Consider the following 19,713-nt stretch of genomic DNA (forward strand, 5'->3'; position numbering starts at 1 on the left):
TCTTCATCATGACATATTTGTAGAGTTGAATCAGTTATCTGCACCTTACTATCTCCAGGGCCTTCGTAGGTGTCAAGGGTCCTTTATCGTTTTCTTCCTTTGTCAGAGTTGCCATGCCTTCTTTCGAGAGATATTGAGGAATCTTGTCAAATAGTTTTTCTTTGTGACCACAATGTTCTTCATTTGCTTCTTCTTGGATTGATTGGTCAACCACCTTATACTCCACATGAGAGCACTTCTTCATGTTGACCTTTTACTCCACTATAGCACATGCCTTTGAGCATGTCATTGGTGAAAGAGATCCTTTTATTCTTGATCGTGATTCTAGAACTTTTCCCATGACCTGATCAATATATATGATGACATGACTTAAACTTTGATGCATACATACCTCATCTTGATTATGCTTTTATCATTGCGGCTTTATTTTATAGTTCTCCTCTATTGGTGTAGACTTTCTTGCTTCAACTACTCTCGCTTGTATATCATCCTCTCTTGAATCCCATAAATGGGACCCCCAATGAGACCTATACCCCCTTTGAAAGAATACTTTAAGCAAAGAGGTTGACTTAGTCATAGGAGGATCTTCCTTCTTTTGCTTCTTGTCGTCTTCTTTCACTTATTGAATTACATGAGCTTCTTCCCTTTTTCTCTTGTTGTTGTTGTCCTTCTTAAGTTTAGGACAATCCCTTTTGTAGCGTCCATACTCTTGGCATCCAAACCGTTGGACTATGGACATGTAGTGGTCCCAACCAATTTGTTACTTTCCTTGCAAAAAGACACTGAGGTATACTCAGAAGGGGACATATACTTACTTGATAGAGTTTGAGATGTAGTGAACTTGCTTTCTTCTTGAAGACTTGATGGCTTGCCTTCCTTAGATCTTGATGTTGTTCAACTTTCTTTCTTCAAATGGACTTGCTTGATGACTTGACTCTTAGTGCCTTTCATTCTTCAAGATGGCGTATCTTGATGTAGGTCCCTCTTTGATTTGTTCTTCTTGTAGGTGCCTTTATACAAGGCGTTTTGTCTTGCTTTGTAGTCTTCCATGATGAATGATAGATGGTAGACCTTCTTTTCCTTGATGTGATTGAGACTTCTTGGCTTGATGCTTTAACCTTGCGGATGTTCTTGAGATTCCCTTCCCTTGATGTGTCACCTTAGCTCCGATACCACGTTGAAGAATTTGGGGCAATGGGGTATAGCAGGATTCTTCTAGACTTGATAACAATTTGTGAAGATCTTTTGCAATTTATCGTGTTATCTTAATATTCTTGTCTTCTTATTAATGCATGTGTGTTTACTTTCATCAAATTAGTGCCAAAAACATAAGAACAAGAACACAAGATGTTGGTTCTTTGCCAGGGAAAAACCCCTCTCTCTCTCAGAGAGGAAAACCCTTCCATAAATTTCTCTCATTGAAGCTTCTTATTGCTCATTGTGAAGCCCTAGACCCTTGACAATAATATCCCCCTAGCACCAGTCGAGTCCTTCCTCCTCTCTGCACTTTGTTTCTTCGACGCTTCGTTCCCCGACACTTTGTCCTTCTTTCAACTTTTGATAGTCCATGGTGGACGGCTCTAGAAGAGACTCCAACCTTTGATCCTTAGTGAGATCCTTTACTAATGAAGAAACCTTCATTCTCTCGACCAACTGAGCCTATTTCTTGATGTAAGGTCGCAGGCTCGATGTACACCAAGTTTACTGCACCTGGGGCAATTTACATCGCAATGAGACATGGAAACCCAAAATTTCCTGCACTTGGGATGCTTTCGACAAGGCGGGACATGGAATCCCTGGGTTCCCTGCAATTTGGTGACTTTTGTCGAGGAGGGACTGGGAGACCCCATGTCACGCTCCTATCCTAGTGGTAGTATTTCAACCACGCATAAGCGGGTGTGGCACCTTCATACTTTTTCCTTTTACCGATACTTGAGTACACGGTCTATGCCTACTTCAACACTCGGTCAATTTTCCAATAAGTGTTCTTAACAATGCAATGAAAATAACTTACCATAAATTTATCTTCTTCAATTATTCTTTCAACCTATCGTGTCATGTGGTCGTGCTGCAATGGCCCACGGCCTGCATGACACAACTCCACACCTGAACTACGAACCTGTTTGCCTGACTTTTCCTTCTGTGGCGCCCAAACTATGCTCGTCGGTGCGGTCCATAGTGAGGGCGCATGGCCCGCATGTAGTGCGGCCTGCCTGCCCAGACGGTAACCAGCCCCGCTTTGCCTGTCCGCACTACCAAGCCCGACCCGCCCTCTGTAATCTGCCCGCCAGTGCAGCCCTCTTACATGCATCCTCTTCTTCCTTCTGTTTTCGCCCAACTCCTTCCTTCGCACTTGTTCTGTGATGTGGAAGTCTAAGTCTAATGTCCCTTCGTCGAATGCCATCCTCCTTACTTATACGCATCCTTTTTCCCAAGGGTCATGTCTCTCGAGGATAACAAGGGTCGGCTCCATCAACATGCATGCCCGGTTGACCTGCCACATAACCTCGACACGCGCCATTCCAACGAACCGCCGCATCCCTTCATGTGCACCGTTGCACCCATGGGTCGACTCCAATGCCTCGCTGATTACACCCATCGCCGCACGTCGCACACCTACCCGCATCCAAACTCATCTACACATGGTCACCTCTTTCATCCGGGCATGCAACAAGGGTTTCTCGCGCGCCTTTTGTTGGTGGCTCGCCCATCGTGCAGGTATCAAGGGGCGTGCGCCATGCCTAACATGGCACGAGCGACATGGGAACCCTGCGTGTCATGCCCTCAGGCCTACAATAGTCTTTCAGCCGTATTTGGCGAGGTGCGGTGCCACCGAACACTTTCTTTTCACCAATACTTATGTTCATGGACTACGCCCAACCATTATTCTACTTATTTTGTTTTTCGCAACCAAGTATTATTATGTTTCCTTTATACCAATGAACACCCATACACATTCATTGTCATTAGCAATTATACATGAAGAACACAATTGCACAGTATAAAGGGAGGGGCAACTCCCTGAATAATGAGTCTGCCTGAATACAATTTATTATTCAACTCTACAATGTTTACGAGGCTTTACAAGTATACTTGGGAAACAACAAGTTTCATACTTAGCCAATTTTACAAATAGGCAACAACTCCGTGTGCCAACCGAGTTCCTTGCCCGAGCTGGGTAGGCACGCCCTCACACGAGCTGCCAACCGTACTCCTCGACCGAACCTCATTTACCGTTGCATGATGGGTGGGCGACCTCCCCCGAGTCACCCCGCGTTTCCTTTTGCACGACGGGCGGGCGACTTACCCGAGTCACCCGAGACACCTCTGCGTTTCTTCTTCCACGACAGGTGGGCGACCTACACGAGACACCCCGTGTCACACCGAACAGCGGGTGCCTTCCTTACTCGCGCCCTCACCCGATAACCAAAACCTATGCATAACGTGTGTGCTTGCCTAAGAGCGGGCGGATATATGCCAGCGCCTCTTTTGCGACCTGCTCCACTACTTCGCACTTTTTTCTTGATCACCGAATGCTCGTGTTCGAATGTCCATCTTTGAATGAATGCCAAATGCTCCAACACCTTGCCATATTTTTAAGAGAGGTTGGGCGAGTCGCTACCCAGGCTGACTTGACCACCGCGTGCCAAAACTCCCTTACATGTCGCAAACTTGCCATCCGATTGTTGGTCGGAAAACAATCCTTCATTCAAGTCGGCCCGTGGGTTATGCCAAATTCTCCCACGCTATAAACCAACTATTGCTCCACCTCTAATGTGCATTATATTGATGTCCCTTCACACATTTTGGTCGTAGAGTTCGCACTTCGCACTGATGGGGAGAAACCGAACCGTAGGACGTTACACCGCGTTTCCCAGACTTGGGTAGCAACTTTTGTTGTGATGCGAAATGGAAACCCCACGTGTGTCCGCTGACTTGGGTAGTAGTTTTCATCGCACCACAAAATGAACACCCCAAGTTCCCCGAACTTTGGTGGCTCTTCGTGGCCCCACAACATGGAAATCCAATGTTCCACAGACTCTCGGATGATTCAGGGTGTGCCACGACATGGAAACAACGAGTTTCCCAGACTTGGGCAGTGGTTTTGAAACACCCCAAGTTCCCGAGACTTGCGAGCTGGTTTGCATCGTCATGGAAACCCCAAGTTCCCTGCGTTGGGGCATTGTTGAAAACCCCGTGTTTCCATCGTGCCGTAAAATGCGGAAACCCGTGGTTCCATCAAGGGTGGGACATGGAAACCCCAAGTTTCACAGGGTTGGGCGCTAGCGTATGACATGGAAAACCCCGAGTCTCCACAGGCTTGGGCACCGCTGGCTTCGGTCGTGGCGCGACATGGAAACCCCAAGTTTTCCTAGGCCTGGGCACCGGGGCGTGACTCGGAAACCCCCAATTTCCGTAGGCTTGGGTGCCGTCGGTTTCGACGTGACTCGGAAACCCCAAGTTTCCCCAGGCTTGGGCGTCGGGATGCGACTGGGAAACCCTAAGTTTCCCCAGGCTTGGGCGCCGCCGGTTTCGGTTGGGGCCGACATGGAAACCCCAAGTTTCCCCCGACTTGGGCACAGGGGCGCGACATGGAAACCCCAAGTTTCCCTGGGCTTGGGCACGACTTGTAAACCCAAAAAAAATTTGCGCCGGGTGGAAACCCCAAATTTTGGGCGCGACATGGAAGCCCCGAATTTTAGGCGCCCGATGGAAACCCCAAATTTTAGGCGCCAGGTGGAAACCCCAAATTTTGGGCGTCGGGGCGCGGCATGGAAACCCCAAATTTTGGGCACCAGGGCACTACATGGAAACCCCAGTTTTCCCAGGCTTCAGTGCCTTTTCCATCGCGGCGCGGAATCCCTAAATTTCCCGCCCCCAAGCAATGAAAAATTGCCATCTGGAGGAGAGGGTTGCCCAGATTTTGTTTGTGACAAGAGCGAAGCCCTAAATCAAGGCGACCAAGGGCTAAATCTTAGTGGATCATGGCAACAAGGCCACTCTGCCACTTACAATACCCCGTCGTATTTAAGTCATTTGCAAAGGATTCTTCTCAACGACCATTTGGAATTGAACTTCAAATCTGCCCTGACCGAGATGCTTCACGGTCGCGGTTTTCAAATGACATGAGCCCCTGGGGGCGACAAATTGACGCCCCTACTGCGGTTGTAGATACAGTCGAAGAGTGACATGCACCACTTCTAGCATGGATTCTGACTTAGAGGTGTTCAGTCATAATCTGACACACAGTACCTTCACGCCACTGGCTTTTCAACCAAGCACAATGACCAATTGTGTGAATCAACAGTTCCTCTCGTACTAATTTGAATTACTATTGCGGTGTGGTTAATCAGTAGGGTAAAACTAACCTGTCCCACGACGGTCTAAACCCAGCTCATGTTCCCTATTGGTGGGTGAACAATCCAACACTTGGTGAATTCTACTTCACAATGATAGGAAGAGCCGACATTGAAGGATCAAAAAGCAACGTCGCTATGAACGCTTGGATGCCACAAGCTAGTTATCCCTGTGGTAACTTTTCTGTCATCTCTAGCTTCAAATTCCAAAAATCTAAAGGATCGATAGGCCACGCTTTCACGGTTTTATTCGTACTGAAAATCAAAATCAAATGAGCTTTTACCCTTTTGTTCCACACAAGAATTTTTGTTCTCCTTGATCTCATCTTAGGACACCTGCGTTATCTTTTAATAGATGTGCCGCCCCAGCCAAACTCCCCACCTGACAATGTCTTCCACCCGGATCAACCCGCCGAAACATGCCTTAAGTCCAAAAACAGGGGCAGTTCCACGTCTCCGCCCCACGGAATAAGTAAAATAACGTTAAAAGTAGTGGTATTTCACTTGCACTGAAAACAGATCCCACTTATTCTACACCTCTCAACTCATTTCACAAAGTCGGACTAGAGTCAAGCTCAACAGGGTCTTCTTTCCCCGATGATTCTGCCAAGCCTGTTCCCTTGGTTGTGGTTTCTCTAGATAGTAGATAGGGACAGTGGGAATCTCGTTAATCCATTCATGCACGTCACTAATTAGATGAAGAGGCATTTGGCTACCTTAAGAGAGTCATAGTTACTCCCACCATTTACCTGCGCTTGGTTGAATTTCTTCACTTTGACATTTAGAGCACTGGGCAAAAATCACATTGCGTTAGCATCTGCAGGGACCATTGCAATGCTTTGTTTTAATTAAACAGTCGGATTCCCCTTATCCATACCAGTTCTGAGTCGATTGTTCGATGCCTAGGGAAAATCCCCCGGCAAGGGGCATTCTACGGCCGTAGCCCAATTGGCACGCGACTGCCCGCCTTCACCACGAGAGCAGCTCGGGCAGACTACCGACAGTCCACGAGTTGAGGGCGCAGACCACTAGGCCCAGCCCTGAGAGCCAATCCTTTTCCTAAAGTTACAGATCCATTTTGCCGACTTCCCTTACCTACATTGTTCTATTGACAAGAGGTTGTTCACCTTGGAGACCTGATGTGGTTATGAGTAGGACCGAGCATGAACGGTACTTGGTCCTCTAGATTTTCAAGGGGCGATGAGGGCACACCGGACACCGCAAGACGTGCGGTGCTCTTCTAGCTGCTGGACACTATCTTCAGGTGAACCGATTCCAGGGTGGGTAAGCTATTAAAAGGAAAAGATAACTCTTCCCGGGGCCCCTGACGACATCTTCGGATTTCCTAACGTTGCCGCTCGCCGCCATGTCCCGGTTCAGGAATATTAATCTGATTCCATTTCGATGCTCGTGCAGAGTGCACCCTTGATACAAGGCTTCCCCATCTCTTAGGATCGACTAACCCATGTCCAAGTGCTATTCACATGGAACCTTTCCCCACTTCAGTCTTCAAAGTTCTCATTTGAATATTTACTACTACCACCAAGATCTGCACCAGGGGCCAATCCACCCAAGCTCACGCCCAAGGTTTCTCAATGACCCCCACGTCCTCCTACTCATCGGAGCCAGGCAATTTCTCCGACGGTCGAGTATAGGTTGCACGCTTCAGCGCCATCCATTTTCGAGGCTAGTTGATTCGACAGATTAGTTGTTACACACTCCTTAGCAGATTTCGACTTCCATGACCACTGTCCTGCTGTCTTAATCAACCAACACCCTTTGTGGGATCTAGGTTAGCACGCAATTCGGCACCGTAACTTGACTTTCGGTTCATCCCACATCGCCAATTCTGCTTACCAAAAATGGCCCACTTGGAGTTCTCGATTCCACGGCGCGGCTCAATTGAGCAGCCGCACCCTCTTACCTATTTAAAGTTTGAGAATAGGTTGAGGGCGTTACACCCATGATGCCTCTAATCATTTGCTTTACCTGATAAAACTTGTGTGTGAGCTCCAGCTATCCTGAGGGAAACTTTGGAGTAAAAAAGCTATTAGATGGTTCGATTAGTCTTTCGCCCCTATACCCAAGTCAGACGAATGATTTGCACGTCAGTATCGCTACGAGCCTCCGCCAGAGTTTCCTCTGGCTTCCCCCTGCTCAGGCATAGTTCACCATCCTTCGGGTCCCAACAGGTGTGCTCGCACTCGAACCCTTCGCATAAGCTCAAGGTCTGTCGACAATTCACCCCCCCAGAGAGGGGATCTCGCCTGTCAACTTCCTTGCGCCTCGTAGGTTTTCAAACCCGCCGACTCACACACATGTTACACTCCTTGGTCCATATTTCAAGATGGGTCGAATGGAAAGCCTGCCAACCAACACCACGAGTGCACAGGTGCACACAACCTACCACAAGGGCGCACACTTCATTCCTCGACCACCACAGCGGCAAACCGACAGGCAGTAATCCACCTGCGCTTGTGACGATGCAGCAGCCCATGTTGGTTTGCACCTCAAGTTGAGCGGCGAACCAGCCTAAGCCATTCCACATCTGACCGAGACGTATCGACAACCTCCATCCGCTTCCCTCCCGACAATTTCAAGCACTCTTTAACTCTCTTTTCAAAGTCGTTTTCATCTTTCCCTCACGGTACTTTTTCGCTATCGGTCTCTCACCCGTATTTAGCCTTGGATGGAATTTACCACCCAATTAGGGCTGCATTCCCAAACAACCCAACTCGCCGACAAGCCTCGTGGTGTGGCAGGGTCCCGAGCCGACGGGGCTGTCACCCTCTCAAGCACCCCCTTCCAAGGGGCTTGGCCCAGGTTTGTTGCTGAGGACGCTTATACATACTACAATTCAGGCAGTGACGCCGCCTGATTTTCATGTTGGTCTCTTCTCAGTTCACTCACTGCTACTAGGGGAATCCTTGTAAGTTTCTTCTCCTCCGCTTAATTATATGCTTAAACTCAGTGGGTGTTCTCGTTTGAGCTGAGGTCACAAAGTTGGAGCTAAATCCGCCCTACCCCATGGGAGGACAAGAGAGAGAAAAGTAAGTTCAAGCGATGCCACACAAAGCCCGCATCAGCTAACGTCGACTGCCCATCCAAGGGGACAAGATCACCGCTCGCCGACGCACGCCACGAAACATCGCTTGAGGTATTTCAGCCGACCGCACCACATGGGGCACGGACGACCAACTCCGTTGCTCCCTATCATATTGCAGGGAGCGAATTTGAATGGGATGCGACGCCCAGACAGACATGCCCTCGAAAAAAAGGGGGGAAATGCATGGAACAGTGATCGAGAAGGACTAGGGTGGCTACCTTGGGAGCTCGCACTGCTTTTAGCCCTTCCCCAACACCAGCCCACAACAATTCCCCCTTTTCTCCATAAAGCTAGGGACCGAAAGGAAGAAAATGGTAGAAAACAAAGCACAAGCCTCCCAAGCCCCGTGCCTTCGGTGAAAAGGGGGAATTGAAGGGGGCGACGATGGATAAGCACTAGGGTGGCCACCCTGGGAGCTCGCACTATGTTTTGTCCTTTCGGAACACCAATCCACAACAATCCTACCTTTTCTCCATAATGCTAGGGGCCATGAGGAAGAAGGGAAAAAAACAACAAGAGTGAAAGGGATATGTTAACCGTGGCTACCGGCTCACAAGGGAAGGCTTCAAACAGAGAAAAAGCTTCCCCAACCCCGTGCCTTCGTAAATAGGGGGGAACTATAGGGGATAACGATAAAGAAGGACTAGGGTGGCCACCCTGGGAACTCACACTACTTTTCGTCCTTCCTGAACACCAATCCACAACAATCCCACCTTTTCTTCGTAAAGCTAGGGGCTGAAAGGAAGAAGGGAAGAAAACAACATGAAAGAAAGAGAGATATCAAATGTGTCTACCGGCTCACAAGGGGAGGCTCAAATAGAGAACAAGCTTCCCCACCCCCGTGCCTTCGCAAAAAGGGGGGGAACTGCAGGGGACGGTGATCGAGAAGGACTAGGGTGGCCACCCTCAGAACTCGCACTGCTTTTCATCCTTCCTGAACACCAATCCACAACAATCCCACCTTTTCTCCATAAAGATAGGGGCCAAAAGCAAGAAGGGAAGAAAACAACATGAAAGCAAGAGATATCAAATGTGGCTACCAGCTCACAAGGGGAGGCTCAAATAGAGAACAAGCTTCCCAAACCTCGCACCTTCAGAAAAAGGGGGAACTGCAGGGGATGGTGATTGAGAAGGACTAGGGTGGCCACCCTGGGAACTCACACTGCTTTTCGTCCTTCCCAAACACCAATCCACAACAATCCCACCTCTCCTCCATAAAGCTGGGGCCGAAAGGAAGAAGGGAAGAAAACAACACCAAAGAAACAAAGATCCCAAGAAAAGAGAGAAGCTCAACAGAACGCCGAGTAGATGTCTGCTAACCAAAAAGAACACAAACAAGGCACCCAATCAAAAAAGCGTCCCACCTCTTCACACCCTCCCACATGCATTCAACACAACACCCTTTCTAGCTTTACAACATAGCAAACAACCAAGCAGATAAATCACAACCTAAAATTGGCCAATAGAAAAGACAAGGGCCACGATGATACCGGCGTCTGGAGCACGTCACTGAGAGGCAAACAGCCCCCCAACCCAGTGGCACAATGCTTCAAACGACAAATAGACTTCTTCCAATAACACAAAACCACCCCGCTATTGCACCCCTCCATGTACAAAACACCCAAAAAACTTTCCAGTGAGAAAGTCAACGGGGGTCAAAGAATCAAACTCCAAAGGGGAGTTGTCACGGGCCGAAACTCAATGCTGGAGAAAGCCGCGGGCCACAAATACATTGATGGTGTAAGGCCACTAGAGAGAGGGACATTCACAAAGTGCACACCACGAAACAAAGGAACGACACAAGTCCCACAAAAAACCCACAATCCAAAGGGAGGAACAAAGACACAACCCGCTACTTCTTTTTCCCTTAGAAGGGGAGTGGCTCATGAGAGGACGAGGAATTCCCTCGACGGCAAAGGCACGAGATAAGATTGCCACCCTCATGCCCGTTGGCGGGGGAAATTTTGATCTCGATGGAGCTCAGACCGAGGGATTTGCTTTTCATTACCTGGACACCCAACCCTTCTGCAAGGGCATGTCGAGGAACGGTCGGGAGGGACTAGGGTGGCCAGCCCAATGGGTTGAACTGCTCTTCATCCATCCCATATTTACCTCACCCCGAAAATCTCCCCTCAGGGAAGGTTTGAGCTACCAGGCGTGCGTGCAACCACTCCCTCGACCCAACCACCAGCGAAAAAGCTCACCAAGCAACACATCAACTGCCATCGCCTTTTCGAGAGAACCAACTATGGAAGCCCGCACCCTTGGCCCATGCATTCCAATGAAAAAAAGACTGAGCACCGTCACTACTAACGAGTCCAAATTTATCCATCGTATTTACCAAGCACCTCAACTCTGCAGCAACCATGCCCGACTGAACAGATCGTCGGAAGGGCTCCCAAGAAACAAGCTTCCGAACCCCATGCAGAAACACATTGGGGGGGAGAAAAACAAAGGATGGGTGGGACAAGCACAAGCATGGCTTGCAGGCACACACGAAAAAATAAGCGTTACCTCGAGACAAGCAACCAACAATGTTCCTGCCAAACACCAAACCCGCTCCCCTAGAGACGCACCACAAATTCCCACATTGCAATCGAAACCCAACCAGCTCGAACCAAAAAATAAAACCCCTGATATCAATGATCCTACCACAAGTTCACCTACGGTAACCTTGTTACGACTTCTCCTTCCTTTAAATGATAAGGTTCAATGAACTTCTCATGACGTCGACAACGACAAACCACCATCGTCGACGCAATCTGAACACTTCACTGGATCATTCAATCGGTAGGAGTGATGGGCGACATGTACAAAGGGCAGGGACATAGTCAACATGAGTTGATGACACGCGCTTACTAGGAATTCCTTGTTGAAGACCAATAATTGCAATGGTCTATCCCCATCACGATGCAATTTGAGAAGATTTCCCAATCCTCTCGAACCAGGAATAAAAACTCGTTGGCTGCATCAGTGTAGCGCGCATGCAGCCCAGAACATCTAAGGGCATCACAGACCTATTATTGCCTCAAACTTCCATGGCCTAAATGGCCATAGTTCCTCTAAGAAGCTGGCCACAAAGGGGGACCTCCACGTAGCTAGTTAGCAAGCTGAGGTCTCGTTCATTATCTGAATTAACTAGACAAATCGCTCCACCAACTAAGAACGGCCATACACCACTACCCATAGAATCAAGAAAGAGCTCTCAATCTTTCAATCCTTATTATGTCTGGACCTAGTAAGTTTCCCCGTGTTGAGTCAAATTAAGCCGCAGGCTCCACTCCTGGTGGTGCCCTTCCGTCAATTCCTTTAAGTTTCAGCCTTGTGACCATACTCCCCCTGGAACCCAAACACTCTGATTTCTTAGAAGGTGCTGGCGGAGTCCTTAGAGCAACATCCGTCGATCCCTGGTCGGCATCATTTATGGTTGAGACTAGGACGGTATCTGATCGTCTTCGAGCCCGCAACTTTCATTCTTGATTAATGAAAACATCCTTGGCAAATGCTTTTACAGTGGTCTGTCTTTCATAAATCCAAGAATTTCACCTCTGACAATGAAATAAGAATGCCCCCGACAGTCCCTATTAATCATTAGTCCAGTCCTGAAGGCCAACATAATAGGACCAGACTCCTATCACGTTATTACATGCTAATGTATTCAGAGCATAAACTTGCTTTGAGCACTCTAATTTTTTCAAAGTAACAACACTGGAACCGGGACCTAGCAAATTAAGGCTAGGAGCATGCCGCCAACAAAAGGGACTGAAGGGCAGGTGCACATCGAGTAGGTGGACTGACCTTTACGACCCAAGATCCAACTACGAGCTTTTTAACTACAACAACTTAAATATACGCTATTGGAGCTAGAATTACCGCGGCTGCTGGCAACATACTTGCCCTCCAATGGATCCTCGTTAAGGGATTTAGATTGTACTCATTCCAATTACCAGACTCGATGAGCCCAGTATTGTTATTTATTGTCACTACCTCCCCATGTCAGGATTGGGTAATTTGCGCGCCTGCTGCCTCCCTTAGATGTGATAGCCGTTTCTCAGGCTCCCTCTCCAGAATCGAACCCTAATTCTCCATCACCCATCACCACCATGGTAGGCCTCTATTCTACCATTGAAAGTTGATAGGGCATAAATTTGAATGAAGCATCGCCAGCACAAGGGCTGTACGATTGGTCGAGTTATCATGATTCACCGGAGAAGTGGGCAAGCCTGCGCCGACCTTTTATCTAAAAAAATCATCCCTTCCAAAGAGTCTAGACTTGGTGCATGTATTAGCTCTAGAATTACTACGGTTATCCGAGTAGTATGGTACCATTAAAAAAACTATAACTGATTTAATGAGCAATCCGCAGTTTCACATTCTAAATTAGTTCATACTTAGACATGCATGGCTTAATTTTTGAGAGAAGCATATGACTACTAGCAAGATCAACCAGGTAGCACCCTCCCACTTCAAAGGGAATTTCGGGCCCTCTCTTACCGAGAGCCAACCTGAACACCCATCAAGTCAAAGAGACGTCAAAATATCATGTAAAACTTGTATGCCTTGCACCTCTTGCATCCCAAGAAGGAAGCACACGCAACATGCCAAGGACATGGCAAAAAAATGGGTAGACCTGCCAAGCCACAATGCACCAAGGCCACTCCAGATTTTGCATCCATGGCCCAACCAACAAGAAAACGAGCAATCACTCACTCACTCCCTTATAAATGCCTCCAAAGGCCTCCACGCCCCACACTGAGGCCACCTAGGAATCCACCTGGACAACAGCAATGATGGACCTCGATCTCCCAACTGCCTGCAGCAGCCTTGATGCGAATGAAAAGGAAGGAAAATAAAAATAGTATGACCTACCGCACAAATCCCATCATAGAGAGGCCATACAAACCTCCCCGCGCCCGCACCGATGCCACCTAGGAGTCCACCCGGACAGCAACAATAGTGGACCTTGATCAGATGATCGCCTGCGGCAACCTCGACACAAAGGCAAGGGAAGGAAATCATACAAGACAAACCAAGCCCGCAACCTCCCTTAGAAATGCCGCCCAACCCACCCCTCCCCACAGAGGGGCTACCTAGGAGTCCACCCGGACAGTAGCAATGATGGACCTCGATCGCATGATCGCCTGTGGCAGCCTCAATGTAGAGGAAACAGAAGGAAATAAAACAATTCCAACTAAGCCCACAACCTCTCTTAGAAATGCCCCACGACCCTCCACGACATGCATCGAGGCCACCTAGGAGTCCACCCGGACAGTAGGAACAGTGGACCTCGATCACTTGACCGCCTGCGGCAACCAAGATGTGAAGGCAAAGGGGAAGGAAATAAATGAAAATCAAGAGGCTCGCTACACAATACAAGAACACATATCCAAATGAGAGGAGGGATCGAGCAGCTCCGCACCCCACGTACCCTACGTACAGGCAAGCTAGGAGATTTCCCACAGCTTTACCAACTGGACGATGAATAATTTTTCCCTACTGCCACCTCCATGCAAAGGAGGGAGGTCGAAGCATTCCACCTCGAAATCCTTCTTCCAGATAGCCCCCACCAACGATGTAGCAATCCTCCTCCCTGTTGGGCCACGAGCACATACACAATTGAAACAATAAGTTCCCCCCAACCCTCCCCTCCCTGCAGAGAGGCCACCTAGGAGTCCACCCGGACAACAGCAACGATGGACCTCGATCGCATGATCGCCTGTGGCAGCCTCAATGCAAAGGAAACGGAAGGAAACAAAACAACAAAACTAATCGAGCCCACAACCTCTCTTAGAAATGTCCCTCGACCCTCCATGCCACGTACTGAGGCCACCTAGGAGTCCACCCGGATAGTAGCAATGGTGGACCTCGATCGTTTGACCGCCTGCAGCAACCACGATGTGAAGGCAAAGGAAGGAAATAAATGCAAATCAAGAGGCTCACTACACAATACAAGAACATATCCAAACAGGAGGAGGGATCGGGCAGCTTCGCACCCCACGCACCCTACATACCAGCAACCTAGGAGATTTCCCACAGCTTTACCGATTAGATGATGAAAAATTTTCCCCTACGGCCACCTCCACACAAAGGAGGGAGGTCGAAGCATTCCACCTCGAAATCCTTCTTCTAGATAGCCCCCACCATCGATGTAGCAAGCCTCCTCCCCGTTGGACCATGAGCGCATACACAATTGAAATAACAAGTGCCCCCCAACCCTCCCCTCCCTGCAGAGAGGCCACCTAGGAGTCCACCCGGACAACAGCAATGATGGACCTCAATCGCATGATCGCCTGCGGTAGCCTCAACGCAAAGGAAATGGAAGGAAACAAAAAACAATACCAACCGAGCCCACAACCTCTGTTAGAAATGTGCCCGCCAACCCTCCATGCCATGCACCGAGGCCACCTAGGAGTCCATCCAGACAGCAGCAACGGTGGACCTCAATCACTTGACCGCCTGCAGCAACCACGATGCGAAGGCAAAGGAAGGAAATAAATGCAAATCAAGAGGCTCGCTACACAATACAAGAACATATCCAAATAGGAGGAGGGATCGGGCAGCTCCACACCCCCCGCACCCTACGTACAGGAGACCTAGGAGATTTCTCACAGCTTTACCGACTAGACGATGAATACTTTTCCCTATGGCCACCTCCACACAAAGGAGGGAGGTCAAAGCGTTCCACCTCAAAATCCTTCTTCGAGATAGCCCCCACCCTCAACATAGCAAGCCTCCTCCACATTGGACCAGGAGCGCATACACAATTGAAACAATAAATGCCCATAAACATTATGAATTCACATTTCCAACCGCAAAATCTTGCCACGCACGCAAGATGCAAGTGAAAAGTTGACCCCTCGATCAAACATATGGGCCAACACATCTATCAAAACCTCAAAGCCAACGCAACCACGAACTATGTTCACTTTGAAAGGAATCGCAACCCTTGACTTTACAATAAGGAGAATTGCACCTCATATCGCCCGACGGAAAAAGAAAGCAAGAGGGAGGGGTAGGTGGTTTACAACCAAAACCCTTCCATGTCCCTCTTAAATGTATGCATCTCAACCGACAATTCCAACAGGGAAAGAGTACAAGCACAAGACACTGGCACCATAAACAGCCGAACAATGAAGAGGCTAGCCATCACAAGGAGCCACACCACAACAACCCATACAACTCCCAAAACTTGGAGCAGAAGGGCAATCGTTCACATATGCCTCCCGAGACAAGCATGGCCAACATTATCGCTCATGCACTACCATGTGGGTATGGAGAGAATATGAAAATCGGCCACCCTACAAACGACCCAAGGCCACTCTTGAGGCAAACCCGAAAAACTAACTCAATTACCAACCCACCTTTCACACGAGAAGCAAAACCCTCCGCACCAAATAGGGAGGAGGTGAACAATATAATGAGGAGCCAATTTCAATGGAGCAACAAACGGCTGCCCAGCCCAATCAAAATTCTCTATTCGCAACAACCGAGGGGCACGAGTGTGACATAGGCACGACGGAGCTTTGGGGCTTCCATCTAGGACCGCAACAACGAAGCCTCAAAGGAGCATTAAGAAAACTTTCAACATTCTTATCGTTGGGATGGGAAAGAGGGACGGGGATGAGCATGGCCCACATTACGCTCATGTGCTACTGAGTGGGGATGAAGAGAAGATGAAAATCGGCTAACCTACAAATGACCCAAGGCCATCATTCAGGAAAACTTGACAAAGCAACTCGATTACCAACCCACCTTTCACACGGAAAGAAAACCTATCACCGGTATCTTCTGGAGGGGCACGAGAGGGACCAGGATGAGCTAAGGAGCCACACCACAACAACCCATACAGCTCCAAGAACTTAGAGAGCAGAAGGGGAATTGTTCACATATGCCTCCTGGGACGAGCATGGCCAACATTACCACTCATTCGCTACCGAGAGGGGATGGAGAGATGATGAAAATCGGAAACCCTACAAACGACCCAAGGTCGTCGTTCAGGCAAATGCGAAAACACAACTCAATTACCAACTCACCTTTCACACAGAAAGAAAACCTGTCGCTGGTATCATCTGGAGGGGCATAAGGGGACCAAGACGAGCCAGGCAGCCAAACCACAATAGCCCCTATAGCTCCAAGAACTTAGAGAGAAATTGTCCACATATGCCTCCCCGGACGAGCATGGGCAACATTACCACTCATTTGCTACCGAGTGGGGATGGAGAGAAGATGAAAATCGACCACCCTACAAACGACCCAAGGCCATCGTTCAGGCAAACACGAAAACACAACTCGATTACCAACTCACCTTTCACATGGAAAGAAAACCTGTCACTGGTATCATATGGAGGGGCACGAGGGGGACCAGGATGAGCCAAGGAGACACACCACAACAGCCCATACAGCTCCAAGAACTTGGAGAGCGGAAGGGGAATTGTTCACATATGCCTCCCAGCACGAGCATGGCCAACATTACCACTCATGTGCTACCAAGTGGGGATGGAGAGAAGATGAAAATCAACCACCCTACAAACAACCCAAGGCCATCATTTAGGCAAACGTGAAAACACAACTCGATTACTAACCCACCTTTCACATAGAAAGAAAACCTATCGCTGGTATCATCTGGAGGGGCACCAGGGGACCAAGACAAGCCAGGGAGCCATACCACAATAGCCCATACAACTCCAAGAACTTGGAGAGTGGAAGGGGAATTGTTCACATATGCCTCCCAGGACGAGCATGGCCAACATTATTGCTCATGCACTACCAAGTGGGGATGGAGAGAAGATGAAAATTGGCTGCTCTACACATGACCCAAGGCCATCGTTTAGGAAAATGTGAAAACACAACTCGATTACCAACCCACCTTTCACACGGAAAGAAAACCTATCGTTGGTATCTTCTGGAGGGGCACGAGGGGACCGGGATGAGCCAGGGAGCCACACCACAATAGGCCATACAGCTCCAAGAACTTAGAGAGCGGAAGGGGAATTTTTCACATATGCCTCCCAGGATGAGCATGGCCAACATTACCGCTCATGCGCTACTGAGTGGGGATGGAGAGAAGATGAAAATCGGCTGCCCTACAAACGACACAAGGCCATCGTTTAGGAAAACCCGAAAGCACAAATTGATTACCAACCCACATTTCACACGGAAAGAAAACTTGTCACTGGTATCATCTGGAGGGGCATGAGGGGACCATGACGAGCTAGGGAGCCAAACCAGAACAGCCCATACAGCTCCAAGAACTTGGAGAGAGGAAGGGGAATTGTTCACATATGCCTCCCAGGACGATCATGGCCAACATTACCACTCATGCGCTACCGAGTGGGGATGGAGAGAAGATGAAAATCGGCCACCCTACAAATGACCCATGGCCATCGTTTAGGCAAACCCGAAAACACAACTCGATTACCAACCCACCTTTCACACGGAAAGAAAACCTGTCACTGGTATCATCTGGAGGGGCACGAGGGGGACCAGGACAAGCCAGGGAGCCACACCACAATAGCCCACACAACTCCAATAACTTGGAGAGTGGAAGGGGAATTGTTCACATATGCCTCCCAAGATGAGCGTGGCCAACAATACCGCTCATGCACTACCAAGTGGGGATGGAGAGAAGATGAAAATCGGCCACCCTTCAAACAACCCAAGGCCATTGTTCAGGCAAACATGAAAACACAACTTGATTACTAACCCACCTTTCACACAGAAAGAAAACTTGTCGCTGGTATCATCTGGAGGGGCATGAGAGGACCAAGACGAGCCAGGGAGCCACACCAAAACAACCCATACACAACTCCAAGAACTTAGAGAGCTGAAGGGGAATTGTTCACATATGCCTCTTGGGACAAGCATGGCCAACATTACCGCTCATGCGCTATCGACTTGGGATGGAGAGAAGATGAAAATCGGCCACCCTACAGATGACCCAAGGGAATCTTTCAGGAAAACCCAAAAGCACAACTCAATTACCAACCAACCTTTCACGTGAAAAGGAAACCTGTCACTGGTATCATCTGGAGGGGCATGAGGGGACCAGGACAAGCCAGGGAGCCACACCACAACAACCCATACAACTCCAAGAACTTGTAGAGCAGAAGGGGAATTGTTCACCTATGCCTCCCGGGACGAGCATGGCTAACATCATCGCTCATGCGCTACCAAGTGGGGATGGAGAGAAGATGAAAATCAGCCACCCTACAAATGACCAAAGGCCATACTTTAGGCAAACCCGAAAACACAACTCAATTACCAACCCACCTTTCACGCGAAAAGGAAACCTGTCACTTGTATCATTTGGATGGCACGAGGCACCCGGGGAGGGACCAAGGCGAGCCAGGGGACCACACCACAACAACCCATATGAGTTTACACAGACACCCTCGACCGAACGAGTTCGTATGGGCACCCGAACAAGTTCACATGGACACCCTCAAAAGAACCACCCGAACGATTTTGCATGGGCGCCCGAATGACCGAAACGAAGCGACAAGGGAGAGCCGGGAAAATGAGCTGCATGAATGTGCACAAAGCCAACCAAGGGTCAAAACTTAGCATTTTTGATATGGGCTCGTTCGCCTGGGCGCGCCCTCAACCGAACAACCCACCTGAACGAGTTCACATAGACGCCATCAAACAACCCGCCCGAACGACCGAAACGAAGCGACAACGGAGACCCGGGCAAACGAGCTGCATGAATGTGCACAAAGCTAACCTTGGGTCACAACCTAGCATTTTTTGATACGGGCTCGTTCACCCGGGTGGGCCCTCGCCCAAGGAACCCATCCAAAGGAGTTCACACGGATGCCCTCAAACAACCCGCCCAAACGAGTTCATAGGGACACCCTCAAATGATCTGCCCGAACAATTTTGCATGGGCGCCCGAACGACCCAAATGATTTTGCATGGGCGGCTGAATGACCGAAACGAGGCGACAAGGGAGAGCCGGGTAAATGAGCTGCATGAATGTGCACAAAGCCAACCTCGAATCACAACTTAGTAGTTTTGATATAGGGTTGTTTGCCCGGGTGTGCTCTTGCCTGAATGACCCGCCCGAATGAGTTCACACGGATGCCCTCAAATGACCCGCCCGAATGAATTTGCATGGGCACCTGCATGACTGAAACAAAGCGACAAGGGAGAGCTGGGTAAACGAGCTGCACGAACGTGCACAAAGCCAACCTTGGGTCACAACTTAGAATTTTTTTATACATGCTTGTTCGCACGGGTGTGCCCTCGCCC

General features: G+C 49.0%; 2 non-coding genes across 2 annotated transcripts; both read right to left on the reverse strand.

Moving 5' to 3' along the window:
• Window positions 1-4,947: 4,947 nt before the first annotated feature.
• LOC149195176 (25S ribosomal RNA) lies at window positions 4,948-8,355 on the reverse strand. The gene has a single exon (XR_016255554.1). It is a non-coding gene; the product is annotated as a 25S ribosomal RNA (ribosomal RNA).
• Window positions 8,356-11,103: 2,748 nt separating this feature from the next.
• On the reverse strand, window positions 11,104-12,916 carry LOC149195177 (18S ribosomal RNA). Its single transcript, XR_016255452.1, has one exon. It is a non-coding gene; the product is annotated as an 18S ribosomal RNA (ribosomal RNA).
• Window positions 12,917-19,713: the final 6,797 nt, after the last annotated feature.

The sequence above is a fragment of the Pinus tabuliformis genome, chromosome 2_2, assembly GCF_031772625.1.
Source record: "Pinus tabuliformis cultivar Carrire ecotype Pingquan chromosome 2_2, CPIR1, whole genome shotgun sequence".
Lineage (NCBI taxonomy): Eukaryota > Viridiplantae > Streptophyta > Pinopsida > Pinales > Pinaceae > Pinus > Pinus tabuliformis.